The sequence below is a fragment of the Triplophysa rosa genome, linkage group LG18, assembly GCF_024868665.1.
Source record: "Triplophysa rosa linkage group LG18, Trosa_1v2, whole genome shotgun sequence".
NCBI classification, from domain to species: domain Eukaryota; kingdom Metazoa; phylum Chordata; class Actinopteri; order Cypriniformes; family Nemacheilidae; genus Triplophysa; species Triplophysa rosa.
Window position 1 is genome coordinate 1,427,986 of NC_079907.1, and position 17,868 is coordinate 1,445,853.

General features: G+C 39.1%; 2 long non-coding RNA genes across 12 annotated transcripts in view; one reads left to right on the forward strand and one right to left on the reverse strand.

Annotated features, from left to right (window-relative positions):
• The window catches only part of LOC130569461 (uncharacterized), a 32,894-nt gene extending 15,092 nt beyond the window's left edge, over positions 1–17,802 (forward strand). The window contains exons 1-6 of one of the 11 annotated variants that reach the window (XR_008964834.1): positions 9,246–11,267; positions 11,357–12,165; positions 12,266–12,374; positions 12,477–13,582; positions 13,665–14,647; positions 15,552–17,802. This is a non-coding gene — a long non-coding RNA (uncharacterized LOC130569461). Of the gene's footprint in view, positions 1–9,245; positions 11,268–11,356; positions 12,166–12,265; positions 12,375–12,476; positions 13,583–13,664; positions 14,991–15,551 lie in introns of those variants that run through there. The other 10 variants (XR_008964842.1, XR_008964839.1, XR_008964836.1 and 7 more) reach the window with 10 other exon arrangements.
• LOC130569464 (uncharacterized) lies at positions 1,238–2,023 on the reverse strand. Its single transcript, XR_008964846.1, has 3 exons — positions 1,895–2,023; positions 1,551–1,627; positions 1,238–1,397 (listed from the first exon to the last, which is right to left on the reverse strand). It is a non-coding gene; the product is annotated as an uncharacterized LOC130569464 (long non-coding RNA).
• Positions 17,803–17,868: the final 66 nt, after the last annotated feature.

Sequence of the window (17,868 nt, forward strand, 5' to 3'; positions counted from 1 at the left end):
GAATGGTTCCCACCTTGGCAACCCATGACCTCCCCAGGTGGACTCCCACCTTGCGGTTAACTCCTGCAGTCCGCACATTCCTCCCATGAGTTCTCCCCTGATGGTGAGACCATGTGGTGTCTCCACTAATTCCTCCCTACGGTAGGTAGTGGCCTCTGCAGCGTTTTTCCCCCACGGGGGGGAATAATGCTTACCCAGTGGCCCTTACGGTCGGCGTCTCGCTTAGTCAGGCCTCCGCCCGTGACGGCCGGTCGTTAGGGGCTTCCCAACTTTGTGTGGAAAGCTCTGGGTCCCCCTACCTCTCCACTGGAGAGGTCATAATTTCGGCTAGCGTCGTTCGTCTGACTCGCCCAGGCCAGTCAACGTCGCTCCGCAGAGATTGTGACGCGGCTCAGTGCTGTGGCGTTTTCCATAGGAACCCCATTCTGTCGGTTCGACACAACGTCGAGAGACCGACAGAAAGGGAACGTCTTGGTTACGGATGTAACCTCGGTTCCCTGATGGAGGGAACGAGACGTTGTGTCCCTCATGCCACAACACTGGCCGCCCACCCCAGCGGTCGGGGGAGGATGCTTTAGGCTCCTCAGACCAAAGGTGAATGAATGAGCACGCCGGCTTCCCTCTTATACCCGGACATCCGGGGAGGAGCCCGGCATGCAAATTTCATTCGCCAATTTTCATTGGCCTTTTCTAAATACTCAGAAGATGATAGGTTCTCAAGACAAACCCCATTCTGTCGGTTCGACACAACGTCTCGTTCCCTCCATCAGGGAACCGAGGTTACATCCGTAACCAAGACGTTTTCATCTGATGTCTCCTTCAAAGGGTTCTACGGACCCCCTGCAATTACTCCACAGACCACTAGGGGTCCACGTACCCCCGGTTGAGAAACACTGCTGTAAACTATGCACTGCTACATTTTCATGAGTTGGGACTGTCACTAGAACTTTTAACCTGATGATAATCCCCTTAAAGCTCGGCATGGTAATAAATATAACGTGAAATACGTTAAATCTAAAGAAATCTGAAACGATGCATAAACAGCAGGAACTTAATAATTAAATAATTATTCTAAATAAAACACCTTCTAAATAATTATTCTGAATAAAAAAACTTCTAAATAATTAAATAATTAATTTTTCTAAATAAAAACATTCTAAATAATTCAATAATTATTCTAAATAAAACCTTCTAAATAATTAAATAATTATTCTAAATAAAAAAACCTTCTAAATTATTAAACAGCGGTAATCGAAAATTTGTACGGGTGCATCCTTAATATAGTGTGTATGTATGTGTGTCATACAATACATGAGACATCTCAGAGGGTCTTTCAGGGTTTTCCAAGATTACTCCAGCTATCAACGATTCCTTGCAGGGAGTGTAGCACACAATTTCTGATGACAATGAAAAAAAGAGATGTGTTAGAAGAGCTCTGACAACTTCAATTCTCAACTCAGCATTATTTGTATAGCACTTTTTACAATTTTCATTGTTACAAAAAGCTATAAAAAAACTATAATGAAGAAAACACACATTCATACACTCACCTTCACGATGTTTTTTACACCTGCTCAAGAATACACGCTCTTCTACAGGAAGGAATGTTTGATAAGCGCTCGTCCACCTTCAAACAACAGAAAACAACAGATCACAACACAACTGTTGAATGTCTTTTATAAGAAGGAAGTGCTGATCGCTACGAATTTGACAAAGCATGCTTCCTTTATAGAACGATTCATCGGATGCTGTTGTATTTTGTATATATAAACAAACACCATTTTGATATGATAACACTCATATGGTATAGTCACCTTCTCATATTCATGCATTCGTTTGTAAACGATGATTCTCAATTTAGCACATCTGCTTAATTTTGGTTTTACAAGCTCACCTCTGACGTTTAACGGTGGAAGGTCTTTGGACTGCTGGGAACCCTTGATGTTCCCGCAATCCTTTTTCTTCCAGATCTTGGGAAGAATATTTTGGCCCTCAGGTTTAATATCAGATGGTGGGTTAGGGCGCAGTAGACAAACACCTGCATAACGTCAGATTTGTTACACATTAAAACAGTGTAAATGTACCTCTAGTTTTTAACTTCACACTCAAGGCTTTATATAAAAATGTTACAATTTTGATTCTCACTTTAGCACATCTGCTTAATATTGGTTTGACAAGCTCACCTCTGATGTTTATGGGAGGGAGGTCGTCGGACTGCTGGGAAGCAATAATGTTCCTACAGCCCTTTGTGATGGGGTGCAGAACTTTATACCTCTTAGCTGGTGAGTTTGCCTGCTGTACACCAGCACCTGCATAACATCCGATTCATTACACATATTAAAACAGTGTAGCTGTATCTTTAGTTTTTAACTTCACACTCAAGGCTTTATATAAAAATGTTACAATTTTGATTCTCACTTTAGCATAATATTGGTTTGACAAGCTCACCTCTGATGTTTAACGGAGGCAGGTCTTTGGACTGCTGGGAACCCTTGATGTTCCCGCAATCCTTTTTCTTCCTGATGCTGGGAAGAATATTTAAGCCCTCAGGTTTAATATCAGATGGTGGGTTAGGGAGCAGTAGACCGACACCTGAATAACATCAGATTTGTTACATATTAAAACAGTGTAAATGTACCTTTAGTTTTTAACTTCACACTCAAGGCTTTATATAAAAATGTTACAATATTGATTCTCACTTTAGCATAACATTGGTTTGACAATCTCACTTGTGATGTTTATGGGAGGGAGCTTGTCGAACTGCTGGGAATCAATAATGTTCCTACAGCCCTTTGTGATGGGGAACAGATCTCTACACCTCTCAGCTGGTGAGTTTGCCTGCTGTACACCAGCACCTGCATAACATCCGATTCATTACACATATTAGTTTTTAACNAAAAGTTTGCGGCCCTCAGATTGCATATTGTAGCTCCTGTAAGGTGGTGGTGTGGGTGCTGTCCACCAATCCTACAAAACATCAGATTTATGACATTGAATAAAGACCTTATGAATTTTGTTCACTCAAGCTTTTTTACTACATTAAATGTCTCAATTTAGATTTTGATTCTCACCTCTAATGATTAAAGAGGGAGGTGTGTGCTGCTGGAAAGGTACAAATTTGTTTTGGGACATTTTCTCTGCAAAAAAAAACATTTTGTTACTGACAGATGCACAATGACTTCACTTCAGTTTCCATCACTGGCACATTATAAAAATAACATTTCTCCTTCCTGTTATGTTTAAAAGTAAACTGGTTGTATTTTAAACATTAATTCTTGACAATAGTCACAGGGCTTGTTGCTTACTTTTTTCAGAAGGAGTTGAAAAATTAGGAGCACATTAAAGAATTTTAGGGGCGCAATGAAAATGTATTAAATAATGTGTTTTTACCTAAAAAAGGGATACAAGGAGACCTTTAAAAGCAAAGTGATTTCATTTATTTGAATACATAAGTACACTAGGTTTTCTTTTAATTATTTCAACAGCTCGTCTCTTTAACAGTATTTAATAATTATTTTTAATTTTAACTGTATGAACATCTGTAATAAAGTAGTTCTTGGTTCTAAATTCTTAAAGTCTACTTGGTCCATTTAGACAAAGGATATCACTGGCCCAGAAGCTTTTGTAAGCAGGACGTCTTGCCCGCTTTGAGCTTTCACATTTTTTGAGAATTTCACATTCCGTGTTCGAGATGTCGCTGTCTCCGTCGATCAAAACGACAGATAATGTGCTGCTCTCAACTTTTCTGCAAGGCTTCCTTTCATTGTGTCTGCAATTTGTCCAATCATTTCTGCACACCTTTTGTCGTTGTCATATGTTGGATTTATGTCCACTCCGTTTTTCTTATGTAGGGTAATAAGCGGACCAAACTACACAAAGGCTGTCTCTTCTTTAGCGATATAATAGGCAATATTAATTTATTAGGGCTGCAGCTATCGATTATTTTAGTAATCGAGTATTCTACTGATTTTTCCATCGATTAATCGGTATTCGGATAATAAATATTTTTTCTTTATTAAAGAGAAATACTAAATATACAAGAGAAAATAATACAGGTCTCTTAAAATGAACAACTAATTTGTTTCCTTTTTAGAAAAAATAAAATTTATTGCTGAAATTGCATACATTAATATCTGTGAAAAGTTAACCCATTTAATACATTACATTGCCATATTACATTCAAAATGCAATATAATACAAATTATAAATAAGAAACATTAATAAAAATAGAAAGAATAATTTCAAAGGTAAACAACTAACTTTGCATTTAGTTTATCTAAATTAGTTTTTTTTACTATCAAATAGTAATATATTTGTCCACATAAAATACCAAGTTAACCGACTTTTATTTTGGCAGGTTGTCTGAAGACACTTTTAGTATGTCTGTTTCTTCACTCAAACCATAAATGTTTGTGAAATAAACTCTCAGAGCAACTCTGGAGATGAAGTTCATGTGTTCATGTCCTCATAACGCGCAGACGCAGACAAATTCATGAGCATCACGCGTGTAGCACGTTAAACTGTGCAGTTCATTCACTCAGACACGCAGAACAGCAGATGGCATGTGTAAATAACAGGATTCGGCATCCACTAGTCCGCATCTAGTTTTATGACTCAATGCAGCCGGACAACAAGTTTCACTCGCAAAATAGACTAAAACTAAGTAAAATAGCAGTTCACCATTTCAATAAGCTATCACTTATTTATCACGTGAGCGTGTGAACAGACTAAAATGCGTGTGTCTCACGGTGAATGCGTGAGACTTGAGAGCCCTGTAACATGAATAGAGTTTAGCGGGCTGTGCGTCAGTAATAACGGTCCGTGGGGAAACGCAGTGCTCCGTGTGTACTGTAGTTAAATGGATTAAACGAGCTTCGAGGCAACAAAATTGCCTCGATGATTTTTTGTAATCGAATTACTCGAGTAACCTAAATTTTATTTTCAGCTGTCGTCTTTTTTCTTCTTCAGAGAGCAGCACCTGCCTTCTAACAGCTGCCTGCATGGTTGCCGATTCTTTGTTTTCTCTTGCTATGTACGCATCTCTGCAGAGTGCATGCTTCCGCGATTTACCGTGTTTTTGGACCGTACTCGTTTAAAATGAGGGTTGCAACAAAGTGCCGAGTTGTCATCAAAAATTAGCCATGGGAATGTTTTCTGCCACTGTGGATTGAAATTGTATTTCCTACCAGCAGTGGAGGATGAACCGTTATCGCCGCTTGGTCCCTCATTTACTTTTCGTCGCCTTCCTCTTCCATATCCTCCTCAGGATCGACTGTTTCTGTCACGCTCTGTCTTATGAAATAATACTAATTGGCTTCATAATTCATGTATGTTCCGTGTCTATCTCTCACTATGCGTTACTGCGTTTACCTCAGTTTTTTTTTTAATGTGGGCCTGGACGCACTTTGCGTGGATCACGTGAGTTTTTTCTGAGACCGCGTTATTGGCGTTTTATCTGCTTTTCATAGAAAAAAATCATTCGCACACGTGCAACTAAATACATTTTTCCAGTTCGCACACATCTATTTTTAGTCGCAAATGCGAGTGAAATGCTCGCACTGTCGAGCCCTCAGTCAGCAGGCCAATACATTTATATGATGATAACAAGATATATGAAATCAACAGTCATTATGTATATATACATATCAAAATGTTATGTTTTGTCCTTACATTTTAAAGTCCAATATTAGAATAAAATCATATTAAACGTGAGTCCTTTATCATATATTAACACATTTACGGGGTGAATATAACCTCACACATTAAATCATGCTAAAAGAGGGTGTAATTTGCACATAAGAGGGGGTAAAATGTTTAAATACAGTATTAACGTTACACGAAAATGAATGCCTTTTTCTCTTCAGTTTTATACGTTTGTCTACATACTATAAAACGATTTTACTTTTCTACAATAAAATGATTAATAATGATTATATTATGTATGATTGTTATCACTCACCACACGCCGACGCTTACACTCTATGATGTCCGAAATCGGTCTCAAATCTCGTCTAAAGCACATCTGAAAACACAAAACGTAATTGCTCTAACAATTCGAACAGCATGGACAAGTTGTTGGCTAATCCAAAGAATTCCCAATCAATTGATCAGAAACAGCAAGATATCTAAGCTCCTCAACACCCCGAGAACGCTCGCGATGAAGAAAACAACTGATAAGATCTTTGAGGAGAGAGCGCAGCCCAGGGTTGCCAGGTCCAATAAATATTTCCAGCCCAAAGGCAACTTAAAACCCGCCCAAAACAAATAAAAACTAGCCCAATTCTTTCTCGTGTCCAATCACAGTTGACAACTGTGTGATTACCACAAATTACATTAAAATATCTGTTTAGCGTTACTTTTTATTTATTTTACTTTAGTCTTTAGATTTAGATTATATTAGCTTGGCTTGTTTATATGTATTACATGTACTGTATGTATGTATTACATACTACACCCTGCACATACCATATATGAACAAAATAAAATGACTTGTACCCCGAGAAACATTGCGTTCCCTCGAGAAACATTGTGTTCCCTCGCAAAACTTTTGCGTTCTCTCGCAAACATATTTGCGTTATCTCGCAAAACTTCTGCGTTCTCTCGCAAATATATTTGCGTTATCTCGCAAAACATTCAAAAGTCCTGTTGTCCTGCTCTGTACATTAACAATGGAGCGGTTCAGAGTAGATTCCCGGACCAATAACTCGTGAGCTAAACGTTGTTATAACACATAACTCCTTAGACAATGATCTACAACCTAGTCTTCCTCAAAACGAGAATATAAATTGATCTCTATATGAGCAGGCGACATGGACAAGTCCAAAGAAACCGTCTGCAAAGTGACTTTAAATCCGAAAAGCGTTACTACAAAAATAGTCATTGATAACTTAAATGTTACACACTGTGGTCTCACCAAATTCAGTTTACACATTAATGCTTTCCTGCTGAATTTAAACTGGTTTTAGTTATACTACAGTATGTAGCACTGAAGTTAATGACTATTTTTCGTAGCCTAATGATCTTCGGGTTTTGCACTTTACAGACGATCCCTTCGGTCTTGTCTCAGCCGGCTCCCGCCTGAGATCAATACAAGGCTCGATTTGTGGAAAATTAAGTTAAAATTCATTGTTTACATTACATAGAATGAATCTGCGACTATAGACCCATGTTTATGTACGGAGCTAGTCTTAAATTCTGCCAGCAGGACATTAAACATGAAGTGTTTGTCAGAACTCGTAAAATGTTTTGCGAGATAACGCGAATGTGTTTGCGAGAGAACGCAAAAGTTTTGCGAGGGAACGCAAACATGTTTGCGAGAGAACGCAAACATGTTTGCGAGAGAACGCAAAAGATTTATGAGGGAACGCAGTGTTTTGCGAGATAACGCAAAAGTTTTGTGAGATAACGCAAAACCTTTAAAAATATATTTTCTCTTCCCTCTCATATTTTTTCCACCCCATGTCCCTAAAAGGGCTCCGTAAATTACAGCTTATTTTGCAAACAGTGACTAGAAAGCTTATATCAGTTATATAAAGCTTAAAGCATCGAAATCGGGATCGGTATCGGCCGATCATGATGACAGAAAATCGGTACTCGGTATCGGCTGCAAAAATCCTGATCGGAGCATCCCTACTATGTACGCATCTCTGCAGAGTGCATGCTTCCGCGATTTACCGTGTTTTTGCACAGTATCTCGTTTAAAATGAGGGTTGCCGCTAACAAAGGCCGAGTTGCCCGCTTGTTTCTGTCCTCTGCAGTACATTAAGTTGTCATCAAATATTAGCCATGGGAATTTTTTCCGCCACTGTGGATTGAAATTGTATTTCCTACCAGCAGTGGAGGATGAACCGTTATCGCTGCTTGGTCCCTCTTCCATATCCTCCTCAGGATCGACTGTTTCTGTCACGCTCTGTCTTATGAAATAATGACTAATTGCCTTCATAATTTATGTATGTTCCATGTCTATCTCTCACTATGCGTTACTGCGTTTACCTCATTTTTTGTTTTCAAATGTGGCTCCTGGACGCACTTTGCGTGGATCACGTGAGTTTTTTCTGAGACCGCATTATTGGTGTTTTATCTGCTTTTCATAGAAAAAAATCATTCGCACATGTGCAACTAAATACATTTTCCAGTTCGCACACATCTATTTTTAGTCGCAAATGCGAGTGAATTGCTCGCACTGTCGAGCCCTGCAGTATCATTTTCTTTTTTGGTTTGAACCAAAAGACTGTGAACTGAACTGTTAACACAACCTAAATGACCCTGTCTGCTGTTTAACATTTACATTTATGCATTTGGCAGATGCTTTTATCCAAAGCGACTTACATTGCATTGCATTATACATTTGTTTCTGACTATGTGCAATCCCCTGGGATCAAACCCATGACCTTGGTGTTGCTAACGCCATGCTCTAACCACTGAGCCACAGGAAAGCTTTTAAAGTTTTACAGTGAGGGAAATAAGTATTTGATCCCCTGCTGATTTTGTAAGTTTGCCTACTTACAAACAAATGAAGGGTCTATAATTTTTATGGTGGGTTTATTTTAACTGATAGACACAGAATATTAAAAAAAATCAGGGGAAAAAATGTTATATAAAGGTTATAAATTGATTTGCATTTCAGTCAGTGAAATAAGTATTTGATCCCCTACCAACTAGCAAGAATTCTGGCTCCACAGATTGGTTATGTGCCTATATGGACCACAGATTTGTCCTGTCACTTTAAGAAAGTACTCCTAAATCAGCTTGTTATGTATATAAAAGATGCCTGCCAACAGAATCTGTATCTTCCAGTTCAACCTCTCCAACACCATGGTCCAGACCAAATAGGTTTTAAAGGATGTCAGCGACAAGATTGGAGACCTGCACAAACCTTGAATAGGCTACAGACAGAAGCTTGGTGAGAAGGAGACAACTGTTGGTGTGATTATTTGGAAATAGAAGATATACAAAATAACTATCAAATGCCCTTGTTCTGGAGCTCCCTGCAATATTTCCCCAATGGGGTAAAGATGATCATGAGAAATGTTAAAGATCAGCCCAGAACTACACGGAAGAAGCCTGTTAATGATTTCAAGACAGTTGGGAACACAGTTAGCAAGCAAAACATTGGTAACACATTGGTAACACGCTATGCCACAGTAGACTGAAATCCTGAAGCACCCGCAAGGTCCTCCTGCCCAAGAAGGCCCGCCTGGCTCGTCTTAAGTTTGACAATGAACATNTTTAATATTGTTAACAATACAGTATATGCTTACTGGATAACTTGAACACTGTCCACTGCCCTGGAAAACTTGAATGCTGTTCTTGTTTGCCTTCTTTTATGCAGAACTCTTGTTGAACTTTATATTGCAAAACTGTGCTGCCTCCCTTTTATTACAGCTTTGAACAAGAACTATGTACAGTCTTAGGGCTGTTTTCCTTTAGAAATCTGTGCTCTCCTCTCTACCCTCTTCAGCTGGTGCTGAATATATTTCAGCAGTAAAGAGGGATAGCATACGTGGGGATGGTTTGAATTCATGGCAGCAGATTTTTCTTCTTTGCATGTAGCAAACTTCTACCCAGAAGTCCTCTGAAGAGGTAAAAAAAGGACGATCATCAAGCCTCGGCTTACTTGAAGTCAGAACATGTCTTGGTGACAGGAATTTGAGAGCCTCTAATTGTTTTATGTTATCTGGAAGTCTCTTCCTAATCTCTTTAGGTAACTCCAGCATGTAGTTCCTGCACCTACGTTTCATGTCCTGTTCTGCTTGTTTGCTTATTCCCTTTGATTCAAGCAAAGCAAGGCGGTACTGGTCCACTGCATTGAGGGGCAAAAGGTTCTCATCAGAAAGGTTAAACTCCATAATGTCTTGCCAGTTCTGAAATGTCTTTGGCAATGCTATACATTCAAGAAGGGACTGGTAAAATGTCAAAAGTTCTGGAGCTTTGCAGGATTGGGTTTGTCAAGTTGAAAGATTTTGTTAAGTCTGTTTAGCTCAGACACAATCGGTTGGAGGACTTCTAGGTAGATCAGGTTTATTTTGTCACTGTACATTTGGTACAGCAATTCTGCAGCATAGCTTCTCTCATTTTCTTTTGTCAACTGGAAATGCAACTTAAGCTCGTCTGTGAAAGGATGCGGTGACACTCACTGATAGAGAGCCACCTGGTGTCAGATAGTTGCAGAAGGGTTTTCACCTACGTTTATGGTTTTGTACAGTTCTGAATATTTTTGCTGACGCTGGGTAGCAATTGAAAACCAGCTGTAGGTCAGAGAAACCATGTACTCTACATTTCTGGGCAGGTTGTGTGAGGATTACGTCACGAAATTTTAGTTATGTTGCCCACACATAGTGTTACATCCATCTGTTGCAAGACCTATGCAGTTAAGTATGGACAGTTTGTTGTCATCCAGGACATTTGCTATGGTGAGTGAATCACCTGCTACTATATGTATCATTCCTGCAAAGGTGCTAATGATTTGTGAGAACTTTTTGCTGTAATATCTGATGACTATGCATAGTTGTTTTTTGCTTGTGACATCAGTGCTCTCATCAACGATAAGAGAGTACGGTCCACTTCCTATATCCTCCAGTAGGTCTTCATGCATTACTGGTCCTATTACTGAATGAATTAGCGCTGTGCACTTAGTTCGATGTAAACTGATCCCTTTCTTGGAAATTCCTTCCACAAAGCTTCCTAAATAATCAACAGTTAAGGTGCTTGAGTGGCACGCAACATGAACAGCCATCTGAAACTCTGCCTCTTTCACTGCAACATTTGTTCTTTGAAGGGAACAGCCTGTGTCAAATAATGTCCTTGAATTTGAGAAGGGAGCTGCATTTTTTCTATGCTCCTCGGTAGCTCCGTGTGCTATTAGATCACTGTGGTGAGATCTAATTTCACTCTTGCAATATTTGCAGAAAGCTTTTTTGTCATCATTCGGAACACTTCGATTCCATTCCATTAAACACTTTTCCGTCTCGTATTTTTTACCATATTTTCCCTATTTACCTGACATTGTGCACACTTGTTGGTTTTTCATCCAGGCTGCGCACTAACCAACCGCCGCCTCAAAAATCCCGGTAAAGGAAATGCACATAATGATGACGCAAGTCGCAAGGACGTGCCCGTCCCCTCACGTTTGCTGCGTTGGAAAAATATCCAAGTGCAGCATGAAAGCAACCTTTAACTCTTCTTTGTCAACCATACAGAGATGGATGAAGATGCTGAGCTGGAGAGTGCAGTGCTGAACATCACCCCCTCTAAGCTACGGGTGCAATGTAACTGTTTTTCTTAAATGACAGCTTGGATTAAATTAGTTGATATATTTAATAAATGTTCCATTTTTTTTACTTTTTCTTATCGCCAGCATCATCATCATCGGTGTCCTCAGCTGCTGAAGTGAAACACTCCATGGAAACGGCAACAGGTTTTTAAACAGGTTCATGAATTATGATATGAAATATTCTCCAAAACTGAATATGAATTGGTGAAAAGTGAAAGTGACCTATTAGTCAGATATGGTGACCCATACCCGAAATGTGACCTCTGCATTTAACCCATCCAGAGAGTAGTGAACACACGCACAGCAAGTGGTGACCACACGTACACCCGGAGCAGTGGGCAGCTATCACTGCAGCGCCCAGGGAGCAAGTAGGTGTAAGGTGCCTTGCTCAAGGGCACCTCAGTCGCTACCCTCCGGCTCTGGGAATCGAACCCGCAACCTTCTGGTCATGAGTCCGACTCTCTAACCATTAGGCCACGACTGCCCCCATTATTTTGTTTTAATGTGTCAGTGTGTTGGCCATGTGTCACTAACAAATCTGTGTGCTGTTGGCATTATACTAACTGTTCAAGGGGCTATGAATTGATTCCTCCAACACGATGAACTGATAAATCCCCATTCTGGGTAAGTGCTCACTTTTACTGTAAACTTATAAATATTTCTGTTTAATAATACACCAAGACGTGCATGTTGCAAGACTGTTTAGTTTGTAATGTCTGTGACATTCTTTGAGAAGGCATAATGCATCCTTTTCATTCATTCTGTTAAAGTAAGCAGATCTCTTAAGAGTATTTATATTATTAACAAGATTTGATGTCTTGCAGAACCATCTACTGTCCTTTCAAAACCACTTGACTGGCACTAAAAGGAACTGCGTCTGTCTCTTGTGGATGGTAAAGACATTGTATTTCCGCCACTCTGATCATATAATTGTTTTCTATATAACTTGGTCATCTTTTGGTTTCTTAGTTTTTTGTGTCTTCCTTTTTAAAGCACCAGCTGTGCCAGCTGAAAACGCCTGTGCCCCTTCCTAAAGAGCTGATGTTTCTTGTGCAGGAACCATCAGCTTCCACACAAACAAAGAAAAGTGTCTCAGCGACAGGTGTGTTTTAATGTCAAGTTTATGGATACACTGAATCATAGTTTTAAAAACATGCATTTACAATCTATCACCTCTTTTACAATGTGTCTCTCTCTCGCACAGCGACTGGAAAAGCTCCCCAAAAGGTTTACAAATGTGCTGCAGCAATTCTTACTTACAAGAAGGTCATCTGTAAATCTGTAATGGATGAGCTTCGGCGCCAGATCTGCACTCAGCAGAACATCTCAACTGGGATGCCTGGAGAACTACTGAGGCTATTATTGCTGAGGCCACTTCTGGTGAGCTGCAAAACGCATGTGCATCAAAGTCTCGCTTCAATCAGCACATCACCATCAAGCTTGATTTGTTTCACTGCATGAGGCGCTTTCACCGGGTGTGTGTTTCAGAGCTTCATGCCTTATACAGCTCCTTCACCCAGTTCCTGTCTGCTGCTTTCTGTGTGCTGGATAAAGAAGACCTGCGGAAGCTCAAGAATGCCTATGTGTTTTGTGGTATTCAGCCAGCCAACCCCACCAAGCAGCACATTCGGGAGCACTGCAGAACAAAGATTCCTGCGCCTCAAGAACTTCTCAAAAGGGTCGAGGGGCTTATGCAGCCCTTTCATTTGGCAGCTGATCCAAATGGTGTACCCCTCTTCAAACCCTCTATGCTGAAGACATGGCGCATTCAGCGTGTCCATATTTTGAGGGGATGTCTGAGTGATCCTGAAGTAGCAGGTGAGATCCTGTATAGGCATGGTGGGAGCTAAAGTTGATGTCTGGATGCCAATAAGTGGCACATCACAGCAGGAGGGCTACCACTTCCACCAGGCTCACTGGGTCACCGGCACACGCGTTTCCTCAGAGCTGTTTCAAGCCCAGGGGATGATCGGAGTGGCACGCTGGAACTTTCAGGGCCTGGTGGACCAGAAACCACCAGGTGTTTGGCTTCCTGGCGTATTTGATCCATCCCTGATCGCAGATCTCAATACTGCGTGAGTAAGGGTGTTAGGAATGCCTAAGTATCCTGCCCTTCTATAGTGTCCAGGAAGGATTCTGTGGAGATGTTTGGGCTAGAGTATGTGGAACCTGGATGTTGCCCTGTTGTGCTGGATTGGGAATAGCACAAGAGCAAAACTGCTCTGCCTTTAGATCCTCCTGAGCAAAGCAGACCATCCACTGCCAGGGCTGGATACCTTTCAGCTGATCTTGATCCGCAGCCAGAGTCAGGTAAACATTTTTTAAAAGAAGACATGGGATGCAGTTATCTTACACTCACTGTCTTTAAAGTAACGCTGTTTTGTTCTTGTAGGATCCGTTACCACTTTGCCCGCGCCCTTGCTGTCCTCATGCCATGGTGCTGATGTGGAGCTTCAGCCTGAGCCAGGTAAACATTTCACAGATGAACAGTGTCACGCTTAAAATGCCCTTTTTCTTTATACATAAAACTAAATACTTGCTACAAGAAGAAGGATATGCTTAAACTTGTGGATCAGGAGTATGCAGCAGTGGTCCATAACTCCAGTACTGATCCCAACAGCATGCTCCATCCGACTACAAAACTTCTTATAGATCGGTATGTTAAGCACTTGGCCAAACTGCAAAACACCTGTTCTTCACTAAATGCTTCTCATGAAAAACTTCTTCAGACACAGCGACTCTGGCACTCTCTGACAGAGGGAAGCGAGACTACTAGTGTGCCAGTGGTTACAATTAATCCTGCAGTTGTAAACCCACCAGCACCTGCTCTGACCACACCCCTTACTCACGAAACCATTGAGAGGGTCGTTGAGGGTATTATGGAGAAGCATCAACAGCCAGAACAGAAAAAGAAACAGACGAATACTTGTGACTTGTAATGAGTGATGGCTCCTCCATCCATTTTTTTGTCAGCAAGGTCCTGTTAGGTACTTCTACTGTTCCACTAAGGTTTTCAAGGCTTGTAGTGGTGAAGGACTGACAAACCCCAGAATGCCTTGTAAAGAATTTATGGAAACCAAGTTCTTCCAGAGAGAACTGGATGCCCCAAAATAACGAGTAGAGGAGAAGGGACAGCAAAAGAAAAAAGCCTGAATCTCAGCATGTAGATTGCCTGTGTTGTTCTGTAAAATGGAACTCAAACAGTCCACACATACACACAGGCGTTCCTGGAATGGCCGGGAAATATGTTTATTGTCCTGCTAAGGTCTTTTCCACTTACAGAGAGCAGGGTATGGAGAAGGAGATTATCTGGAAAGAGTTTCAGAAGTCTCCATTTTACAACATGGAAAGACAGAGATGGGTTTCAGAAAAAAAGTAAATGAGAAGTTTCCCCTTGTAAATATATTTAACTTGTGGTTGTTCTGCCTGTTAAAGTGTTGAGAAAACAATAAAAACTAAACTACTAAGAAACGCTTGTGCACTTTCTCTGCATGCAGATTTATCTTGTACTCTATTGTTTATATTTATAAATATATAAATAAATATCTATGCACATTTGAACCCAAAAAAGTCATGAATGAACCCAAAAACTGAAACCACAGAAATGTACACTTTTGCTTGCTTATGAGAGAAACAATAATGTTGTACTGAATACATTTTCACCAGACTATGACTTATATACGAGTCTTTTATCCAGATTTCCGGTTTGCCATATTATTTTACCTATGTTTAATAAGTTAAGTAAATTTGACAAAAAAACATAATAACATATAGTGATGAAAACAATAACAAAAAACTGACATTAAGAATATTTGTCAAAACATGAAAATTTACATTGCAATTACCTGTTTATTGTTACGATTTAATGTTGATATTGATGTTGAATGTAAATAAACATTTATTGTTGTTAAACATAAGATAAAAATAAAACAAAAGTATATATACATATCAATATAAAGAGAAAAAGAGCAAAGTATTTACAGAAATATTTATTTTTAAAGTTCCTACACCTGCAGAATTCTTATATGACTAATTATTATTAGACATTTCAAATCACTAAGAATGATTAACAATATATTTTTTTTTTAAGACGTGATGAGATCTTTATACTGCAAGGAATACTAATTATTTTTTCCCTCTTTTGCATTTTAGTTTATCTGTATTGTATATGCGTCTCTATGTTTATTTAGATTTTTTTAGATTTAGATTCAATTTATTGTCATTGCACATGTACAAGTACAAGGTAATGAAATGTGACCTCTGCATTTAACCCATCCAGAGAGTAGTGAACACACGTACCCCCGGAGCAGTGGGCAGCTATCACTGCAGCGCCCGGGGAGCAAGTAGGGGTAAGGTGCCTTGCTCAAGGGCACCTCAGTTGTTACCCGCCGGCCCTGGGAATCGAACCAGCAACCTTCTGGTCATGAGTCCGACTCTCTAACCATTAGGCCACGACTGCCCCTTTTATCTGTTTCTTCTTACATTGTTTATGTGGGTTTGTTAAATTGTGCAAACAATAATGTGTTTTTATATGTTTAAGGTGATTAACAGATGTCATGTTGTGCATTGATGTTATAATGTAGTAAAGAATGTAGTGCATTGTACAATTTGTCAAAACGTGTAAAATTTGTCATTTAATATAACATTTACCAGGTCGTGGTATGACGAAGGCTGTTTGATTGTACTAGACGGAATAGTTTTCTATATCTCATGCTTGTACTTTTCCGTTAATTTTCTTAAGTAGCATATGTGTGTGTGATTTAAAGTTCTAAAAATCTCAAATGCAATTTTTTGATAACATGTTTTAGTGATTTCTCAGAGAGTTAAAGGAGTAATCATCATAAAGCCTACAATACGACCCAGAATTCGCCCCACATAAATTTATGGTCACTGGCCGCAACTGGTTATGTGGCTCTTTTAGATCAATGTGAGGAATGCAAGAAATTCACTCAATGTTTACATTGATTCTTTTGTTGGGAGAACATTTTAAAATCAGATTTCTTACAGTGTACTAAAAAGTGGATTATGACTTTAAGAATAATTTCACAAATGCCTCATGATGTTCAATAAAATGTAAACACATTTTAAATGTAGTCTGTGATCCAAAAACTTCAGAATTGTATCCAATCATAATTCAATTTGCCATTTTTGTACCATGTCTTGAGCCCTCTTCATTTGTTTATCATGTTGGCCAAAAGGTTTTTAAAGAATGAAGAGACAAAGTTGCCTTTGGAGACAACAAAATCTCATTGGCCATACAGTATGTATTTAAACGATTGACTTTGTCTAAACTCTGTGTCATTAAACTTCCTCTAGCATCAAGATGATCAGTGAAATGCAGAGATGCAGGACTATAGTGTAATGTACAGCAGGATGACAAATGTCTTCAGTACACAAATTATTGAATAATACATACAACATTTTTTTAACAACATAAATACAGCCAGAGGAAATAAGAAAAACACATAAAAAAGAAAGAAAAAAGAAAAACACGGTGCAATTCAAATATCCATTTCAAACTTGTATACAATATTTGAAGTCCTGCAAGCCTTTCCACCCATGCAACATACCACAGTATTGTTTAAATTCGTTGATGAATTGAAAGAAATTAGGCTTACCACCTGACCATTTCATTTTATGCATATGAAACTTTCCCGTTAAAACTATTAGTTGAATGATATATGCTTTATCCTTTTCTATCCCTCAATCATTAACATATAACATTATATCCGACCCACTGAGTTTAACAGCAACATCAAATTCTCTACATCAACCCAAAATATATAAATGCAATGAAATAATAAATGAAATATTGTTTCCTTTTCCTTATTACAGAATTCAGATGAATAGTCAATATTTAATTTAAAACGTTCCAAAACATGTTTTACTGGATAGATTATGTGCAATATTTTATAAGAAATTTCCTTTACTTTGTTATTAACAAAGAATTTATTAACTATTCTCCAAGCTATATGTAACACTTCCGTTGGTCCCTAGTCCTGTTTTCCCCGTTTTTGCCCAAGGACGTTACGTTTGCCACGCTCCCTCACCCATCCCTCATTGACATTTGCACCTGTTCATCATCATTGACTGTCACCTGCACCCCATCATCCTCCTTATCCGGACACCATATGTACTCTCCTTTGCCTGTTGTGTTTTGTCAGGTCTTGTTGTAAGTTTGTCAAGTTGTAGTTAGGCTTTACCTTGTGCTGTGGGTGTTTTCTCATGTTTGTATCTTTCTGTGGATTACCTACCTTTTGGATATTCTTGGGTTTTTTTGCACTTTTTTTACCTTGTGGATTATTATTTTTGTGGATTACCCTTTTGTTCCTGGTTCCTGCTTGTTTTATTAAACCATTTTTCCTTCACTCACCACCTGTGGCATCGTCCTTCATTCGTGAACTGTTAAACTTTACGCCAATTCAAATCTCCAAATATCGATGACCAAGAAAATCTTGCTGAGGGCTATGTAACAGTATTTATTTATATTTGAAGATATTAGTATTTCCAATAAAATGTTTATTGTTTGTATGATCAAGGTTAGGGTTTTCATTGCAAACATATTTTAGAATCGATATCTTCGGTATAGCATCCAT